Source organism: Meriones unguiculatus, chromosome 2, assembly GCF_030254825.1.
Source record: "Meriones unguiculatus strain TT.TT164.6M chromosome 2, Bangor_MerUng_6.1, whole genome shotgun sequence".
NCBI classification, from domain to species: Eukaryota; Metazoa; Chordata; class Mammalia; order Rodentia; family Muridae; genus Meriones; species Meriones unguiculatus.
Genome location: NC_083350.1, coordinates 123,459,099 through 123,480,039, shown reverse-complemented (window position 1 = coordinate 123,480,039; position 20,941 = coordinate 123,459,099). Strand labels below are relative to the sequence as shown.

Below are 20,941 nucleotides of genomic sequence, written 5' to 3'. Positions count from 1 at the left end.
TTTTTTTTACCTCTTTTTTTAAATTTTTATTTTATTTTATTAATTACACTTTATTCACTTTGTATTCCCCCATAAGCTTCTCCCTCCTCCCCTCCAGGTCCCACCCTCTCTCCTCCTTCTTCAAGCATGCCCCTCCCCAAGTCCACTGATAAGGGAGGTCCTCCTCTCCTTTCTTCTGATCTTAGTCTATCAGATCACATCAGGAGTGGCTGCATTGTCATCTTCTGTGGCCTGATAAGGCTGCTCCCCCCTCTGGGGGAGGTGATCAAAGAGCAGGCCAGTCAGATTATATCAGAGGCAGTCCCTCTTCCCATTACTATGGAATCCACTTGGACACTAAACTGCCATGGGTTACATCTGTGCAGGGGTTCTAGGTTATCTCCATGAATAGTCCTTGGTTGGAATATGAGTCTCTGGGAAGACCTCTGTGTTCAAATTTTCTGGTTCTGTTGCTCTCCTTGTGGGGTTCCTGTCCTCTCCAGAACTTACTATTTACCACTTCTTACATAAGATTCCATGCACTCTCTGAGTGAGCTGTCCCAGAAGCTGAAAGACACACACAGTATATACTCACTCATATAGACAAATAACATAGGATAAACCTACTAAAATCTGTACATCTAAAGAAACTAATCAAGAGAGAGGACCCTGACTAAAATGCTCAATCCCCATCCCAAAAGGCAACTGCCTAATTTTTTTAAAAAGGATTTTAATTGACAAGTAGAAATTGTGTGTGTGTTTTGTGCAGCATGTTTTGATACATACAATGGCTAAATCCATTTATTCAACACACTCCTTATCTAATATACTTATTTTATTGTGGTGACAATGGTAAAATTTACTTTAAAATATATTGATAGGTGCCTGTCAGTCATCTTGGAATTCATTTCATTAATCCTGTTAAGGCAGTAGAAAAAAATCTCAGTGTACTGGTTTAATTCTTCCACCACATAGACTACACCACATCTCTTCTGGATCATCCTGAAGTAGTGAGAAAGTCAATTGCTTTGATACCTGACAATGGTCTTGATCTTTTCCATATAGGCATCTTGCCTTTTGAGTATTCTCTACTTGACTCAGAGCATAGACTGTTCTCTCTCTCTCTCTCTCTCTCTCTCTCTCTCTCTCTCTCTCTCTTTGTGTGTGTGTATGTGTGTGTGTGTGTGTGTGTGTGTGTGAATTTGTATAAGTCTTCACACAGTTTGGAATATGGCAAGTGTATCAAATCCCTCTTATTTGCTTTTATACTTACCAAAGGAACTGGAATGTCAGGTTAGCTGTTGCTAGAATTATTCACAACAGAAACAAAACATTGGAAGAGTTCCTACCGAATTTGCAATAGCTGTTATGATGCTTCCTTAAACTAAAAATCAGGATGAATTTTTGTGTACTCCAGAACACATGCATTCTTTTGAGATTTGCTTATGGAGATGCTGTGTCCATGCTTTGATGAATATAGCCATAGGAAAGTAACAGGTATATGAATTATCTGGAATTTTTCTTGACTTTAAATTATATATATATGTATATATATATATACACATAATATTGAGTTAGAAATATTTTATTTAGCAGAAGTCTTTTTCACTAATAGATTTTTTCAAAGTAAGATATGGTATATGAAAAGTTTGATTTTTTTGTTTCCCTATTTCATGGTTAATGGATTTTGCTTTGTCGAGCTGAAATGTATGTCTTTCCCCTCTGACAGGTTTCTAGCTTCAGGGAACATAGTCCTCTCTGCTCCATTAATATTAGCAATTGCCTGTGATGTAATCCTGTTTCATTTCAGCTATGGATTTTATACCGTAGTTATAACTTCTCACATATTAAGTTAGAGTTTAGGTATGAATGCACCTCTCCCATTTTCTCTTATGAATAGCTTTACATTTCTAAAATGCTAACTACATTTAATTTCTCATAAATTTAATTTCTCATAAAAGTATTCTGGACTCTAATAGAAATGCACAGTTTTGTTTTAATCTGCCTGACATTTTCTTATTGCTAGTATTAGACAAATAAGTGTTCTTTATGTTTCTAAAATGTTGAAGCATTGTATGGCAGTTGTAAGAGGCATTTCTCCAACTGTGGTTGGAGTGACTTTGATGCCTAGGAATGGGGAATGTAAACATATGTTTATTTCTTTTTTCCTTATTTGCTTTTAACAAGAACGTTTCTTTAAAAGGCAATTGTCATGCTTTTTAAACCTATTGCCTCTTTTTGACTTACAGAAAAATACACATGCACTGTTCTTACTGGCCATGGCCAGAATATTTGGTAGACTTTGGTGGAGTAAATCAGCATGGACTTTGAAGTAAGAAAATCTGATTAGATTTTGCCCAGTAAGTTCCAAGATACATGTCAATTATTGAGGCTGACTTCACACTTAGTGTTCTCATTTGTGAGATGGGCTTTTTTCTACATGTGTTTCTCATGAAGAGATACTAGCTATGACCCAGAACAGGCTCTTCTCACATGGCTCTTAAAAAAGAGCCAAAAATACCTGGGCCCAGGGGGTCCTGCAGAGACCAATATTCCAACTAAGGAGCATACATGGAGAGGACCTAGACCCCCTATTCAAAGGAAGGCCACAGGCTGCTGAGTGTCCAAGTGGGTTCCCTAGTAAGGTGTACAGGAACTGTCTCTGACAGGAACTCAGTGGCTGGCTATTTGATCACCTCCCCCTTGTGGGGTGCAGCCTTGCCAGGCCACAGAGGAAGATGATGCAGACAGACCTGATGAGACCTGATAAGCGAGTGTCGGATAGAAGGGGAGGAGGACCTCTCTATCAGGGCACTAAGGAAAGGGCATATGGGGAGAAGAGGGAGGATGGGAGGAAACAAGGGAGAAGGCTACAGCAGGAATACAAAATGAATAAATTGTAATAAATACACAAATATATAAATGTATAAATAAAACTAAAAAAGTAGCAGAGATATTGAAATCTGGTCTTTGGGATCATTATTGTTCTTTACTGGTGGAATGTGAAATTTGGTATACTGATTTACCTAGCTCATACACCTTTTCCTTTTAAATGTCAGCTCTTTTCTTTTAGCCTTATGTCCTGGTTGATATCACTTTTTTCCCTATGTATCTCCTTATTCTTGCTGATTTTTAATTCTTTAAACTGACTGTAAACCACTAGGAAATAGATTCAATCTTGCACGTTGCAATACACCAAGAGACTGAAGATGAGTGGCAGAGCCTTCCCTGCTGAGCATCGCTCTTCCTTGTTGTGTCTATGGTTGGGTCTTTAGAATGACGATAATGGCGATGATGGCATTAGCCTCTGCACCTCTCTATTGCTAATACCTCAGGCACCATGTGGCTCAGTGCAAGTTACAGACTATGCTGCATTACAGTTTTTTCATAAGAGGTTGAGCCTAGCTTAGGTTATATGGCAAGTGTAAAGACATTTCTAGGTAGCTGGTAACCAGTAGTGTGGTAGAGAATAAGACCAGATTCAGTATTTTTTTCACTGGTGCTTAATTGTGCTGATGAATGGCTGCAGAATTCCAGAAGACATTTGGGAGGGCACGCTCTACTCGACTAGGGCTACAGCCTTCCAAGGACAAAGTTCCTTACTGGGGAGTACCTTTATGAAATGAAGCTTGATGGGAAAACAAATGTGAGTACAACTGCACTCTAAAGGATAAAATTGCGAGTACTTTTATAATCTATGAATGAATAACGACAAACAAATCTGTTAGTGCAATTGGGCAATAAACATGGCAAAAATTACAACTCCCCTGCTGGTTTTTACATAAAGAGGAGATAAATGTGCTTTTTAAAAATCATATGAAGACGTATTGCGGCTATAACTCAATGGTTGATTACTGGCTTAGCATGTGCAAAGCCCCTAGTTCAACCCCCTATTGCCACACACACACACACAAAAAAAAAAAAATCACACAAAGATGATATTATTCTGAAAGTTTGGTTCTCATGTATATTTAAAATGAATTTAAACTTTTCAAAATTTTTTTTATTAATTACACTTTATTCACTTTTTATCCTCCCCGTAGCTCCCTCTCTCCTCCCCCCCAATTCCTTCCTTCTTCCCCCTTCTCCACACATGCCCCTCCCCAAGTCCACTGAGAGGGGAGGTCTTCTTTTCCTTCCTTCTTATCCTAGTCTATTAGATCTCATCAGGAGTGGCTGCATTGTCTCCTCTGTGGCCTGGTAAGGCTGCTCCCCCCTCAGGGGGAGGTGATCAAAGAGCAGGCCAATCAGTTCATGTCAGAGACAGTCCCTATTCTCATTACAATGGAACCCAGTTGGATGCTGAACTGCTATGGGTACATCTGTGCAGGGGTCAGTCTCAGGAAAGACCACTGTGCTCCTCAAGATCCAGCTATACCACTCCTAGGCATATATCCAAAAGAGGCTCAAGTACACAATGAGGACATTTGCTCAACCATGTTTGTAGCAGCTTTATTTGTAATAGCTGGAAGCTGGAAACAAGCCAGATGCCCCTCAACTGAGGAATGGATACAGAAATTGCGGTACATCTACACAATGGAATATTATTCAGAAAACAAACAAACAAACAAACAAACAAGGAAGTCATGAAATTTGCAGGTAAATGGTGGAAAAGATCATCCTGAGAGAGGTATACCAGAAGCAGAAAGACACACATAGTATATACCCACTCATGTAGACATATAATATAGGATAAACCTACTAAAATCTGTACACCTACCATCCCTGGCAGCAGGCCATATAGCCTGCTAAAAAGTCAACTGCAGACCAGGGTCTAGTAGCCACTTAAAGATCATAGTTGGGGTTCTTCCGAAGAATAACAAAGCCTTCCAGAATAGGGGTAATGGGAAGAAACTCTTCAGTGGTCAATTCTGCCTGTTCCCCACAGGCCAACAACACTGGGGTTTTTGAGTCTCTGGAACCCTGTGATCGTTTTAGGCTTCCCAGCCTGGTCCACCTCATCTGCTAGCTGACCCACACAGACAAGACTAGAGGCGGTCACAACTCCTCATCAAATGTAACCAGCATTCGGGGCTGCATGGCAGCCACCAGCCCCTATAATACATAGTGAGATTTGCCTAAAATGTTCCAGGAAAGGAACATGCACAGTAAGCAGTACTGCCACAGCTACTTGACTCATGAGCTGCCAATCACTGTGGTAGGGGCAGAGGGTAAGTGTGCCCTTCCCTAAATGTGTCAGGCCCTGTGCCAAGAGCACCATGAAGAGGTTGTTGGGATCCTTAGCATGATATTGGGCTAACTGGTGCAACATTGCAGCCAGACGGGCATTATTGATACCTCTGCCCACCATGCCCAGGGCAAAGAGGAGTTACAGGCAGAAAACTTCTGGATCAGCATCGTGAGTGAATTTGCTTAAAGTATTCGTGGTGTTGAGTCATGGATATGAAACGGAGATTAGTACCAGTGCTAAAGGCACACCCCGACGGAGGGTAGGCTCCCCACATCTCAGCAAGCAACCAAAGATTCCGCCTTCACATCAGTCTCTTCCCCCATGGCATTAGGTGCAATCCCCAGAACGGCTACTCCCTGATAGGATCCCACACCAGCAGGAGCTTCTTTCTTGTCCTTTATTCTTCTTTTCATTCTTGTCTTTTCAAAGGAGATTTATCCGTTTGCATAGGTTTGACGGTAAACTTGAAGGGAGCGCCATCACAAAACCTTTAAGCTTGTTTGCATCCCTGTCGTGTACAGTATGGTCAGCTAGTAGAAGATCCAGAGGGAAACAAGTCAGAATTTTTCTTTTTTCAAAAATTCTGTAAGTTGTACAGACAAGAATGCCTCATAAAATGTAACAAATCCATAGAATAGAATTAGACCCTGGGAAATAAACATCCCATGTGTGATACTCAGATGTGCTGAAGAAGCAAATGAGGTTAACAGCAATGAAAATAACCAGTGTCCCACAGGGTTAAACAGGATTTGTCTCTAAAATTAGTTCTGCTCTTTCTGAAGTATAGATTAGAGAATATCTACAGGCTTTCTTTATTGTAAATGGTTTTAAAGCTATTTCTTTTATAGGTGTATAAAAAATTGAGCTCAAGTGTCCAAACAGTTGCAAGAGAAGAGTTCCCTTTAGACCCTCAGGGATGTGATCACCCAGCAGTCATACTATAGAAAGTTCTACAATACCTGGGAAGCTTCATAGAGAAATTATGAAAGGGGCTATTGTCGCCTGTCTCTTCTCCTATTCTGTCCTATTGATTTTGCCTCTTCCTTATCTCTAGAGGGTCCACAATTCTCTTCATTTCTATCAGTACAACCCCAGTCCAAGCTAGTGCTGGACATCTCTGAACTGAACTATTACAACATCTTTATAATTGGCTTCTATTCTGGCTGCCTTTCCAGTTCATCCTCTAAATTAGACCTTTCCTTCTTAAGCTCATCAATAGCTTTCCATAGCATGTAAAGAACAAACACCGGCGGTAGCTGAATAGCCAGGCACATCTGGATACAGGTCTCTCTCCTGAGTTTTATCTTGCTTCCCTTTTATGTATCACTCTCCCCATACTTGTGGATTTACTCGGAGCATTGAGCCCTGAACACACTGTTCTCTTTTTTTCATTAGTTCAGCAGCTGAGCTCATTCTTTTTCTACAGATATTGGCTCAGGAAGCTTTCACTGACTCTTTGGACTGGATCGGTCTACATATATGACCTTCATAATAGTATTGAGCATACATCTATTCTTTTGAGTAGTTTTATCTCTGTGGATTTTTCAAGTGAACATTCATCACCATTGCTAAGCCATAATTACTGAAGTTGTTGTAAGTTTTGGCTCATTATTCTTCAGAATTCAATACTTTTTAACTAAACCTATGTTGACAGATCGAATGAATCTTCTTACTAGTTTTAGAATTCTTTTTAAAGAAAAGAATGGGTTTGGCCAATTTAAAAGAGTCTGCGTATTTTTTTAACCTGTTTAGAATCTTGCTATTGCAGACAGGGAGAACTTACTTTCCTCCTAGATGCTTTCTCTGCTAAGGAAAAGGGTCAACCAGCCCCACATGTCACAGCCATGTCATGTTTGAGAAGTCATCTGGTGCTGTTTGAAAGTAGTGGCAGCCACTGATTTGTGTCTTGGTGTCTGTGATGTCCCTCCCTCAGGTTTGCACCTATTAATTATTTTCTTCCAAATGGAGATAATTTCTTTGTTCCTAAATGTGATTCAAACAAAAATCAAGCTGCCATACTCTTCCTAAGTAGGCTGTGCAGAGAAGTTTATACATTCCGATGTTGCCTATTTCTATGTGGATACTAGGCAAATATTCAGAAATGTTAGAGCCCTCTATGTTGATTTCCTTTGAACACCAATTATTATTAAATGCCTATTGGTGCTATATTATGACATATTCTAAGACATTTTCCCCATGAGTTTTTAATAAACAATTTCTAGGAAGTGTATTAAATTTCATCTTTTAACAATGATAAATGCTTTCTCAGATAATCTTGTAGGGTATTTTCCTGAGGTAGCAGCTCATTCTAAGGATTGGTTTAGTTTTATAATTAGCCGATAATTAATCTGTATTACTTGTCTTAGGTTTGACAAAATTTAAGTCATTGTATACTAGCTTTCTACATTAAAAATACCCAATAATATCTTGAAATACCATTGTTTATTTTTTCCAGTGTGGAGCTAAGGTTTCTCCTCTACTATTATGGATGTTATGAGTTATTTACATAGAAAATGGAATGTGAATTCAATTTTATTTAACATATATTGACAAGATTAAAAATACATTGAGATTCAAAATTTTGTTCACACACACAAAAAATGACCTAACAAGACAATGAGAAGAAATAGTCAACATTTGGAGAACTGCATATCAAAACTGCCATATTTCATCTCTTATCACTCACTCACTTATTCATTTAAAAACTTTGTAAGAGATTGATAACAAGAATGTTCAAGAAGGCCACGCTAAAAAGAAAGAAATGCACAAGACATGGTTAATAATAAAATGGGAAATTTATGAAATAAAATAAGTGATTAAAAGAATAACAATTATAATAAATGATACAATAGCTGGACTGGTCTAGAGGAATAAAACCAATAGATTCTCTCTCTCTTTTCTCTGGGTCAGAGAGAGAAAGAGGAAGACATGTAGGGAAGGAGGGAAAGAGGGAGAGAGAGAGAATGAATATAGAAGAAGGAAGGACAAAAGATGCAGGTTAAAGGCCATAAGATATCTGGAGAGATGCTGATGTGAATCTATATTTGGAGGATGAATAGGCCGGGGTCTGCTGTCCATGGATGATGGTGACAGCCGTAATATACTTTGGAAGAATGGAGTTTGTCTGTGTTGGCTGGCTTCCTTTTTTCCCCCACCTGTATCCAGGTACCCAGCATACTAGATGGTGCCACCACATTCGGGATGATTTTGTTACTTTAGTGCCCGTCTTGCACCTCACTCATACCTAAAAATGCCTTTGGAGACACATCCAGTATTTCGTGTTGTCAATCCATGGAGTCTTTCAATTCAAACAAATTTACAATGAGGACTAATCATAACAGCCAGCATGGACTTGAATTAGATTATTGTTTTGATGATTAAGTTTTGCCCCATTTAGTTCTTCCTAAAATAACCACTGTTATTGATAACAGCTAATCCCACTTGTTCATCTAGCAGAGGACAAGTTCCCCGGTTCGGTTCCCAGCACTGGCATGATGGCTAACAACCATCTGTTAACTTCAGGTCCAGAGGATCCAGTGGTCTCTTCTGACCTCTATGGACACCGCACATACATAATGCACAACATGACGGCAAAGCATTTATACACACAAAGCAAACAAAGTATCTTAAAAACAAAACAAAACAAAAGAAATACCATTATTGTCCCTAAGTTTTCAGAGGAAAAAAACTGAATCAAATGAAAGTTTATATACTCCCAACTAATTGTATGTAAGTGAAAAATCTTCTTTTAGAACCTCACATACATTGATACAATATATTGATGCTAGCTGTTGGATAACTTAATATTAAATTAATAAGAAAATAATACTCTAGTACTACACTTGTATTTGTTAAAATGTGAAAATTTTATAATATACAATGCTGGCAGGAATAGGACAATTAGAGGAATCCGTCTTTACTATTGATTGGCATGTAAACCCATGCGACTGCTTCAGAGACCGTCTTGTAGTTCTCACGGCATCCGGGCATTCTAGTTCTGATGTTTCTATAGGTATCTTGATTAACTGTGAAGTCAATGTTCTTGGAGACACATGGAGAAGTTCCTTGACTTCATGGTCAGATGGGGTAGTTAAAAATATAATAGGTATCTAAACTTTGTCATTCATTGATAGCATACTGATAGTGGACCACCCTGAAGTAATTAACTAGATTCTACGTGTAAAACTTAAAGATAAAAATCAGTTGGAATAAATCATAGAAAACATTAAAAAAGAAGATAGCTGGACAAGACCCCTGTGGAAAGTCTACTACTAGTATTCTACTAAGTAGGTATTGTATTAAATAATTAGACTCCTAATCACTTATAATTAAACCCACAAATAAGTGTGGCAACTGATCAGTAAATGGGGGTGAGGGGCTCTTACCTGCTGCCCCTGATCTGAGCTGGTCTCAGGGGCCACAGATTGGAGTGAGTCTCCAGGAGTGGAAGTGGGGTGTGGGGCACACAGGGGAAGCACAGCACAGAAGGCCCTGGTCAGACCTGGCCTCTGTCGCTGGCAGGCTGCAGCAGGCCAGCGCATGCGGGTGGGGGGCTCTTACCTGCTGCCCCCTGATCCATGATGGTCTGCAGGCGGAGGCAAAGATTGGGGTGGGTCCCAGGAAATAGTCCCAGGCGAGGGGACTGTTGCTCCCTGAACTGTGCTGGTCTCAGGGCCCTTTCGGTTTCTCTAGTGCTGCCTCAAGATCCAGGTATATCAGTCCTAAGCATATATCTGAAATATGCTCAACTATACAACAAGGACATTTGCTCAACCATGTTCGTAGCAGCTTTATTTGTAATAGCCAGAAGCTGGAAACAACCTAGATGCCCATCAACGGAGGAATGGATGAAGAAATTGTGGTACCTTTACACAATGGAATACTACTCAGCTATTAAAAACAAGGAAATCATAAAATTTGTAGGCAAATGAAGGGAACTAGAAAAAGATCATCTTGAGTGAGGTAACCCAGAAGCAGAAAGACAGACATGGTATATACTCACTCATAGTGGTTATTAGAAATATGACATAGGATAAACATATTAAAAATCTATACTCCTAAAGAAGCCAAACAACAAGGAGAACCCCAGGGAAGACAGGCAAATGTGATACACATCTTAAGTAGGAGAAGATAGGGAACGGGACAGGAGCCTACCACAGACAGCCTCTAAAAGACTCCATTGACAGAGATATGGAAGCAGAGACTGAGATTCATAGCCAAACTGTGGGCAGAAGGCATGGAATTTTATGAAAGAAGGGGGAGAGAGAAAGACCTGGACGGGACAGGAGCTCCAAAAGGAGACCCAACAGGGGGGAAAAAACCCACCAAAAACAAAAGTAAAACAAAACAAACAAACAACAACAACAAAACACAACTGGGCCCTGGGAGCCCTAAAGAGACTGATACTCCAACCAAGGACCATGCACGAAGAGGACTTAAACCCATGCTCAGATGTAGTCCATAGACTCCGTCTCCAAGTGGGTACCCTAGTAAGGGGACCAGGAGTTGTCTCTGGCATGAACTCAGTGGCTGACCCTCTGATCACCTCCCCCAGGGGGGTGCAACCTTGCCAGGCCACAGAGGAAGACAATTCAGCCAGTCCTGATGAGACCTGATAGGCTAGGGTCAGAGTGTAGGGGAGGAGGTCCTTCTCTATTAGTGCACTAGGGGAGGGGCATGGGGGGAAGAGGGAGGGAGGGAGCCACAGCCGGATACAAACTGAATAAATTGTAATAAATAATAATAATTAATAAAAAATGAACCCCACAACCACACAAATGTTATAATTATGTGCTTTCATTTTAATCCCGGGTGTGGGGATGTGGAGCTGCTTCAGACTGTCCACAACAGCTGACAATCATTTGCTTCATGCTCTTTAAATGAGGTTTAGCAGATGCATATAGTTTCTGCGATTGTGTGATGTTTGGAATCCTGGGAACTTTTCAGAGAGTACATAAATGCTAGGACCCGACAGTTTGGATTGGTGGTTGTTGCTCATTTAGGGAGGTTAGTTGCGTTTTTTTAAGTACCGTGCTCAAAGAAGAAAAAAAAGGAAAGAAATTAGATTCAGGGATTTTCCTAATTCCTCTCTCCTCTCTTTTCCCTTCTATCTAGTGTTAGGTGGAGAAACAGGGGATAAAGGGTGAAAACGAGAAGAATCCAAAAAGAAGCAAAGACTGGTTACATTAACTGTGGTAAAACAGAGCAATGTGAAAAAGAACTGATGATAAATTTAAATACCTATCTTCTGTTAATTAATAATCTGGACTTAATAATTAAAGTAAACAGGAAAATAAAAATTAATAATAGCTAATGTACATCTGCTGACCACATCTTTAAGTCTTTTTTATGTAGTGACTCATTTGATTATCATAATTAGTGGTTAGATTTAACTTTTCTCATTATAAATTTAATTTTTAGGTGAGGGTATTATTGCATACAATTAGTGACCTATTCATCAATAATAAGATGCACAGCCTGGATCTAAAACCAGGCAGTCCAGCTCCAAAACTGCTTACTTGACTACCAGACCATCTTGAGTACACAGTATATTCTGTTCTCATGTTCCTCTCAATCCACTAACATTAGACTATGCAAAGCTATCACACACACACACACACACACACACACACACACAAAGTACGTCACTGAAAGATCATACAATATACAAATACTATGACTCAAAGGCTAAAAACAAAACAAAAAAAACCTTTAGTTCTTTATATATGCTGGATATCAGCCCTCTGTCAGATATAAGGTTGGTGAAGATCCTTTTCCAGTCTGTAGCCTGTTGTTTTGTTCTGACAACAGTGTCTTGCATTACAGCAGCTTTTCAGTTTCGTGAGGTTCCATTTATTTATTGCTCTTAGATCCTGTGCTGTTGGAGTCCTATTCAGGAAGTTGTCTCTTGTGCCAATGAGTTCTAGGCTCTTCCCCACTTTTTCTTCTAACCGATTTAGAGTATCTGGTTTTATGTTAAGGTCTTTGCTCCACTTGGACTTTAGTTTTGTGCAGGGTGATAAATATAGGTCTATTTTCATTTTTCTGTATGTAGACATCCAGTTGGACCAGCACCATTTGTTGAAGATGCTGTCTTTTTTCCATTGAATGGTTTTGGCTTCTTTGTCAAAAATCAAGTATTCATAGGTGTGTGGGTTTATTTCTGGGTCTTCTATTCTGTTCCATTGATCCTCCTTTCTGTTTTTATGCCAATACCATGCAGTTTTTATTACTATCGCTCTGTAGTACAGCTTGAGATCGGGGATGGAGATACCTCCAGATGATTTGTTGTTGTGTAGGATTGTTTTGGAGATTCTGGGTTTTTTGTTTCTCCATATGAAGCTGAGAATCTTTCTTTCAAGGTCTGTAAAGAACTGAGTTGGTATTTTGATGGGAATTGTGTTGAATCTATAGATTGCTTTTGGCAGGAGTAATCCAATTAAAAAATTGGGTACGGAGCTAAACAGAGAATTCTCTGTAGAGGAATATAGAATGTCAGAGAAACACTTAAAGAGATGCTCAACACCCTTAGCCATCAGGGAGATGCAAATCAAAACAAACCTGAGATTCACCTTACACCCATCAGAATGGCAAAGATGAATAACTCAAGTGACAACACATGCTGGCGAGAGAGGTTGTAGAGAAAGGGGAACCCTCCTCATTGCTGGTGGGAATGTAAACTGGTACAACCACTTTGGAAGTCAATCTGGCGTTTTCTCAGACAATTAGGAATAGTTCTTCCTCAAGATCCAGCTATACCACTCCTAGGCATATATCCAAAATTTGCTCAAGTACACAACAAGGATATTTGCTCAACCCTGTTTGTAGCAGCTTTATTTGTAATAACCAGAACCTGGAAACAACCCAGATGTCCCTCAATGGAGGAATGGACACAGAAATTGTGGTATTTTTACACAATGGAATACTACTCAGAAATAAAAAAATGAGGAAATCTTGAAATTTGTAGGCAAATAGTGCGATCTAGAAAAAATAATTCTGAGTGAGGTATCCCAGAAGGAGAAAGACACACATGGTATATACACACTCATATAGTCCTATAAGATATGATAAACATAATGAAATCTATACACCTAAAGAAGATAAACAAGAAAGAGGACCAGGGGTAAGATGATCAATCCTCACTTAGAAAGACAAATGGGAGGTGCATTGGATGTAGGAGAAAAAAAGTAACAGGACAGGAGCCTACCGCAGAGGGCATCTGAAAGACTCTACCTAGCAGTGTATCAAAGCAGATGCTGAGGTTCATAGTCAAACCTTCAGCAGAGTGCAGGGAATTGTATGAAAGAAGGGGAGTTAGTATGACGTGGAAAGGATAGGAGCTCCACAAGGACCAAATATATCTGGGCACAGGGGTCTTTTCTGAGACTGACACTCCACTAAGGACCATGTATGTATATAACCTAGAAACTCTGCTCAGATGTAGCTTGTGGTAGCTCAGTAACCAATTGGTTTCCCATAGTAAGGGGAACACGGACTATTTCTGACAGGAACTCAATGGCAGGCTCTTTGACCTTCCCACCCCCCAAGGGAGGAGCAGTCCTGCTAGGCCACAGAGGAGGACTTTGCAGCCAGTCCTGAAGATACCTGATAAAACAAGGTCAGATGAAAGGGGAGGAGGTTCTCCCCAATCAGTTGCCTTGGAAAGGGGCAGGGAGGAGATGACAGAGGGAGGGAAGGTTTGGGAGGGAACGAGGGAGCGGGATACAATTGTGATACAGAGTTAATAAAATATGGAACTAATAAAAAAAAGCAAGAAGAAAAAAAACAAAATACAAATTAGATCGTTAGATAATATTGGATAATGAGAAAATACAAATGTCTGTCCTAGCTCTATCTATCTATCTATCTATCTATCTATCTATCTATCTATCTATCTATCTATCTCTCCATCTATTCCAGCCATATAATAATTAATTAAATTTGCTTGTGTACTTTTCAGATATGTAGATTTAATATAAATCCATGCTATTCATAGAAGGTGCATTTTAAACATAAGGCCCAGAAGTTTGCGTGTTAGTGGGGCAGGTAATTAAATTTGATGAAATAGACTTTTTAAGGCATCAGTATTACCAAAGCTAAAGATTATGAAATTAATTAACTAAAAAGACAGGAAACCATATACACCTAATATTGGTTCAAAATATGTAAGACAAAAATTGGCAGGGCTGGGGATGTAGCCCAATGGTAGAATCCTTGTCTGACTTGGGTAAGGCCCTGAGTTTGATGCTCAGTTCACCCCAACATAACAAACAGGAACACGACAGAGCCCCATGATGGTCAAGTCCACATCCAGGTATTTGTGGAGGGTTTTTAACACTTTTCTAAACTCATGAAAAGTAAGACTCTTAACCGAAATTCCAGGGGCTGAAAAACCATTTTTGTACAGTATTAATCTGATGAATATATTTAGAACCAAGTTCCTAAAATGTAGAAGCCAGATATTATTTTTAAGCATGTATTGCTTTACTTACAAAACTCACAAATTACTGTTCCATGTACAGATAAACACTTGTACACCAAAGCAAAATAATGCAGGCAAACGAAATCAAGATTTACTAAAAAACAGTGTTAAATAGTTTGTTTGGAATTAGATGATAGCAACAAAACTAAGATAAATATATAAACACATTATTAGAAACCTAAAAGTCTTCTTCTAATCAATTTATTCATCAAGTAGGAGGTTATGAACTAGGCAGAAATTAGCAAAAGAGTGAGAATGCTCACATTAGACTGTGAAATGCAGCTAAATTGTTACCCAGAATTTATAGCTGTGACATAAAATAAAACTGTGAAGACATGATTGAATTAAAGTTGATCATATGATAATTTTATTGAAGAGCTTAGAAAAACAACTGGCCATAATAAATGCAAAGAGAAGAAAAGCACGATAGTGAGATAAAAATAAATAAACAATGGGTTCAATCAAACGCAAAGAGAAAAGAAAATGGCTACATGCTATACTGGATGACTTAGAGGGAGGAAAGGAAAAGGAAAATGATGTAAATTAAATTATAATCCCCAGAGATAAAAAATTAAAAAGGCTACAACAAATTGTTTTATCATTTTAATAGGAAAGAAGGTAAATTATGACTGTTTCTGACATGAACTCAGTGGCCTGCTCTTTGATCACCTCCCCCTCAGGGGGCGCAGCCTTACCAAGCCACAGAGGAAGACAATGCAGCCAGTCCTGATGAGACCTGATAGACTAGGGTCAGAGGGAAGGGGAGCAGGACCTCCCCTATCCATGGACTAGGGGAGGGGCATAGGGAGGGAAGAGAAGGTGAGGGTTTGATTGGGAGGGTTAGAGGGAGGAGGCTACATGTGGGATACAAAATGAATAAACTGTAATTAATAAAAATAAAAAGAATAATTGTACATAAGAGAGAGATAATAGAAATGGAAAAAATTGAGAATTTATGCTCATGCTTTTAAAACAACAAAAAGGATAATATTTTGGACAAAATCGCCAATAGCCTTAAAGCTACTGATGCGGTGTTCAAAAGTTGAATGCTTCTTGAAATATTTAGGTTCACAGTTTTTTTTATTTAAATTTTTATATTAATTACAGTTTATTAACTTTGTATTCCAGCTGTAGCCCCCTTCTTTATTCCCTCCCAATTCCACCCTCCCTCCCTCATCTCCTCCCATGACCCTCTCCAAGTTCACTGATAGGGGAGGTCCTCCTCTCCTTCCATCTGACCCTAGCCTATCAGGTCTCATCAGGCTGGCTGCAATGTCTTCCTCTGTGGCCTGGCTAGGCTGTGCCCCCTCAGGGGTGGAGTGGTCAAAGAGCCAGGTTCATAGTTTATAGGCATGCTTTACCAACTCTCTGGAAAGATTAAATTATACCTTAAGCAAACAAAATAATCAATATGCATAAGTGGATTCTCCATCACACTGTCCCCAGTTGAATATAGCTAATGGGTTAACTCTACTGACTAGAGGACAGGGAAAAAAATGGATTATTTAAAGAGATGTGAATGATACATTAGAGAAACCCAGTGCCACACATGCTATAGTTCTTGGTGAACAGTGAATGGGAAATACATTTTATTTTGTGGCAAGAATCTTCATTGATGGTGTGACAGCAGCTGCATTCCAAATACAACCAGAGACAAGTCAAGTCACTTTCCTTGACCATTTCTTTTTTGGCATCTTTCTGGGAATTCTTAGTGAAACAATTGGATAAAAAAAAATCATGCTGGAAAATGGAATTAATTCAGAAAATTTATTTGTTTTAAAGTCACTTTACAAATATCAGTAGAAATACACTTTTTCCAATCCCATACCCAGTAGCAACAGTGCACAAGGTATCCAGAGGTCAATCTAATAGAAGATGTTCAATGTTCCAGTTGAAGAAATTGTGAATCTTGACAGTGGAACTGGCTTCCTTCTTCACTCTCACATTAACTAATACTTTGGCTGGGTCTGAAATGAAAGGCAGTAATTAATTTTTTCTCCGTAGCTTTGATAGTATAAAATAGTATCTAGAGAACAGAATGATATATGTGAGGGGTTACTTACATGACTCACCAGGGAAGCTTGTGCTAACATTGGCTACTACTCATGAAAGCTCTTAGCAATATTTACACCCTTTTCTTTGACTGGAATTCTGAAATTCCCAAGTTTAGATACAGTGATTTTACTTAATTCACACATCTTGTTCTTTAAAAATTACTATCTTTGACTATTAGAATTTTTGCATTAATTTTATGATGACTTTATTTTCATTTCCTTTTAGTTGTGGAACTTTTTTTTTTAATTAGATTATTAATGCAACCACTTCTGATGAGAACTGATAGACTAAGATCAGAAAGAAGGAGAGGAGGACCTCCCCTATCAGTGGACTTGGGGAGGGGCATGCATGCAGAAAGGGGGGCGAGGGGGGCCGGGAGGGGAGGAAGGAGGGGCTTATGGGGGGACACAAAATGAATAAAGTGTAATTAATAAAAGTTAAATAAAAAATTAAGAAAAAGAAAAAATTAGATTATAAAATTAGTACCTATCTCATACTTTTGTTTTCTACTTCATTCTTTTTTCCCATTTGGTAGTTTAGTTTAAAATGTATATTGTTACTTACTACTTTAGCAATCTTACACTAATTATCAAAGAATAATGTCTTAGACTCTAATTTCAAACATTTTGTGGCTTGAAAATTTTTACATATTAGATATTAATAAAGTTTCAAACAAAAAAGTGGGACAAAAATTGAAATAAGCAATATATGCATTATGAGTATCAATGTTAAAGATCCATTAATTTGTTAAAATTAATTAATTAATTAACTTTACATCCTGATCAGAGCTTCACCTCCTTCCTCTCCTCTCAATCCCTCCCTCTCTTTTCCCCTTCCCCTGCCTCCCACCCTGAAAGTATAACAATAAATAAACAAAACAATATAAAAACAAAAACATAAAAGCAAAAAACAAAACAAAACAAAAGATGCAGAAAGTGTACATGCTAATGGGAACATTTGATATTTGACTACATTCAAAGTAAAAAAAAAAATTCTATTTGGTCAAGAAAATATACAAAACACAGACTGGGAAATTTTTGCCCATGATTCACGGACTTATGTTGCCCTCTAGTATATACATCACAACACGTAGTGAGAAGACAGTGATCTAGTGGTAAAATAGGCACAGACAAAGGGCAGTTTGTAGTCAGGGAAGAGTTGAGCACAAATGTGTGTGAAAAAGCCACTCACCCTAAATCCTATTAGGAATATGCAAATCACAACCAACAAGGGAGTATATTTCATAGCCATGTCCATAGCTAGACATTATGCAGAGAAATAGTCTAAATGAGAGGTCTCCTTCAAATTTCTCTTCTCAGAGATCAGGGCATCCTTGGGGATTGTAAGAGCCAGAGGAGAAGGAGACACCAGTAGAACAGTGCCCTCTGAATCAACTAAGCGTATTTGAACTCACAGAGACTGAATCAGCAAGCACAGGACCTACATGGGTCTGCCCCATGTCCTCTGTGAATTTGTATGGGACTCCTTTCCGTGAGAACAAGTGGGTCTCTAACTCTTGTGCCTGCTCTTGGTACTCCTTTCCTCCCATTGGGTTGCCACACCCAACTTTGATATAATAGTTTTTGCTTTATCTTATTCTATTTTGCCATGTTAAGTTGTTATCTACTAGAAGCCTTTTATTATTGTGTCTCTCTAATGAGAGACAGAAAGTTGAGTGGATCTGGCAGCAATTGACATGGGGACTAACTGGGAGGAGAACTATAATTAGGGTATGTTGTATAAGAATAGAATCCTTTTTCAATAAATAAAAAGAATACACAAAATGAAAGAAAATGTTACAAACACAAAATTTGGCAAGGAGAAATGAAACCATCACATAGTGGTGGTTTGTGGGTTGGGACAAGGTGTTGTTTATGCAAGTGAGAAAAATACTGGGTGGAGTGAAAGGCAGCTATATCATGAATGGAAATATGTAAGTCAATCATGAAAGCCAATGCTTCAAGACTGGGCCTTGTGTTAGAGCCAGAGAGGTAAGAATCAGTTGAAAGAGAAATGCCATTTTAATGATTTGTAATGCTTTCCACATTCAAAACAATACCTGAAACAAATGTGGAAAGTAACACTTTAAAGAATTACTAGTGACATAATGATAGTGTCATATTCGTCTCTGTACTTTTGCATATGTTTGGAATCTATATATTTAGGAGTTTTTAATGTTTTATTTTTTTTAAAAAAACAGAGTTGAATGGAGAATCTTCAGGATGGAAGTGATGATGAAAGTTTCTCAAGACTTTGATATATATGTGACTATTCTTGGTATTCATTGCCCTCAGAGAGCTATGTTTACATTCTTTATTTTTACTTCATATTCTCTCTCTCTTTCTCTCAAAGAAATAAAACACCTTAGTGTAGCTTGCTCTAACTTTTGACATTTGTAGTCTTCTTCCTTGACTTAGATTTCTGTTGAGAACTTAGCACTATTTAATGCTGCTTGGATTTTTTTTTCCTACAGTATCCATCTTTTTTTTTAACTAGAACAAAAAAAAATTATTTCTAAATCTTTAAAAATATTTATTTTTGTTTTGTATGCATTGGTGTTTACATGTCTGAATAGAACTAGATTTACAGACAGCAGTGAGCCATCATGTGTGTGCTGGGAATTGAACCCATATTCTCTGGAAGAGCAGTCAGGACTCTTAACCACTGAGCCATCTCTCCATTCCTTGCAATAGAAATTATTATGTTTGGTTCACTCTGTACCCACAGCACCTAAAGGAAAGCCTGACATAGAGTAGCCTTTCTGTAAATATTTGCTTAATAAATCAATGAAACATCTCTGAAGTTAGGAGCCTGAGTGGAAGAAGGAGGCCAGCTCCATTGGAAGGTACAGAAAAGACAGTTGAATAAGCAAAATGCTGTGTTCTCACTAGAAGCCCAGATCTGGAGGTGAAAATGGTATACCCACAAGGCATCATCAGATAACTGGAATTGAAGCCTGAGGGACAGATGGATTAGACTAAATTAAAACTTAATTCAACTGAGCACCAAGTTCTACATTCACAAATAAACATACTTGGCTGTCATCCCTACTCTACAAATTTGAGTGGTTATAGAACTGAGAGCTTAATAAAGAAATTTCCTAAATCTATCCTCTCTTTGCTTTAAAAACCCAGCAAAATAAAACAAAAACAAAACATCCAACCCAATATACTACCAAAAATACTCTAGCTCAGAAAGGGACTAAACACTTCCATGCTATCTATGGGATGTGACAGGATTAAATGACTTTTTCTGATTCCTAAGTATTGGATCTGACTCTTGCTGCTGATTGTTTTACTGTTTAGGGGAAAGAAATACTAGTGGTTAAAGTTAAAAATAAAAGCAATCTTATTGAATGTATCTTCACTGAAAACTGATGTGGAAGAGGTTTAAGAAATAACTATATATTTAGGTATTATTTTTAATTTGTTAAGATTTTATTACTATATTATTATATATAATACATAAAAGTTTATAGGAAATAGTCAAATATATGTAAATGTGTGTTTTTAATGCTTTATTTATAATATATTTATGCATATATGTCTGTTTATATATATAATTTATATATATAAATTTATATATATTTATATAAATATATAATTTATCTTCCAGAGCCAGAATTGCTATATATATATATATATATACATATATATATATGTATGATGAATATGACTTAAAAATTTTTTGTAACTAACTATCTCATGTGGTTCTGGGACACATGTGGTGGGTAAAACAGCACTTAGTGGAAAAGCCCTGTAGATAATTTTTTTTTTAATTCACTCATGTTTCTGTTTATGCATGTGCCAGTTCTGTGCAACAATATGCTTGGAAGTAACATAGCTGAATAACACAGGTGTGTCAAAGTCAGCAGGCTGAAAGCTGTGAAGAATTATGTCTATGGTACAGGAGCACATAAACATAAAATGTACTCCCAGAAGACGCAGAAAATTCAATACACAGCAGTGTATTAACTGCCAGGAAGACAAAAACGTTATAATAGATTAGTTTCCTATTGCAACTCTCACAAATTGCCACAGATTCAGTGGCTTTAATGTAACACAAATTTATTCTCTCCCTGTTTGGAGGGTTAGAGGTCCCAAAACATTCCCAAGGGCTGGTTTCTTTGGAGGTTTTGAGGATAATCTGGTCTTTTGTCTTCCCGGTTGCATTCTTGGTACCCTAATGTTCATATCTCTTGTGTATATCTCTGGATCTTTACATTTTCTTTATGC

The 20,941-nt window shown here is 38.1% G+C and overlaps 1 protein-coding gene and 1 pseudogene across 2 annotated transcripts in view; one reads left to right on the top strand and one right to left on the bottom strand.

Annotated features, from left to right (window-relative positions):
- Positions 1-20,941, top strand: part of Trhde (thyrotropin releasing hormone degrading enzyme) — a 471,067-nt gene that overhangs the window by 82,329 nt on the left and 367,797 nt on the right. The gene's annotated exons all lie outside the window — the stretch shown is intronic.
- Positions 4,765-5,356, bottom strand: LOC110561629 (26S proteasome non-ATPase regulatory subunit 2-like; annotated as a pseudogene).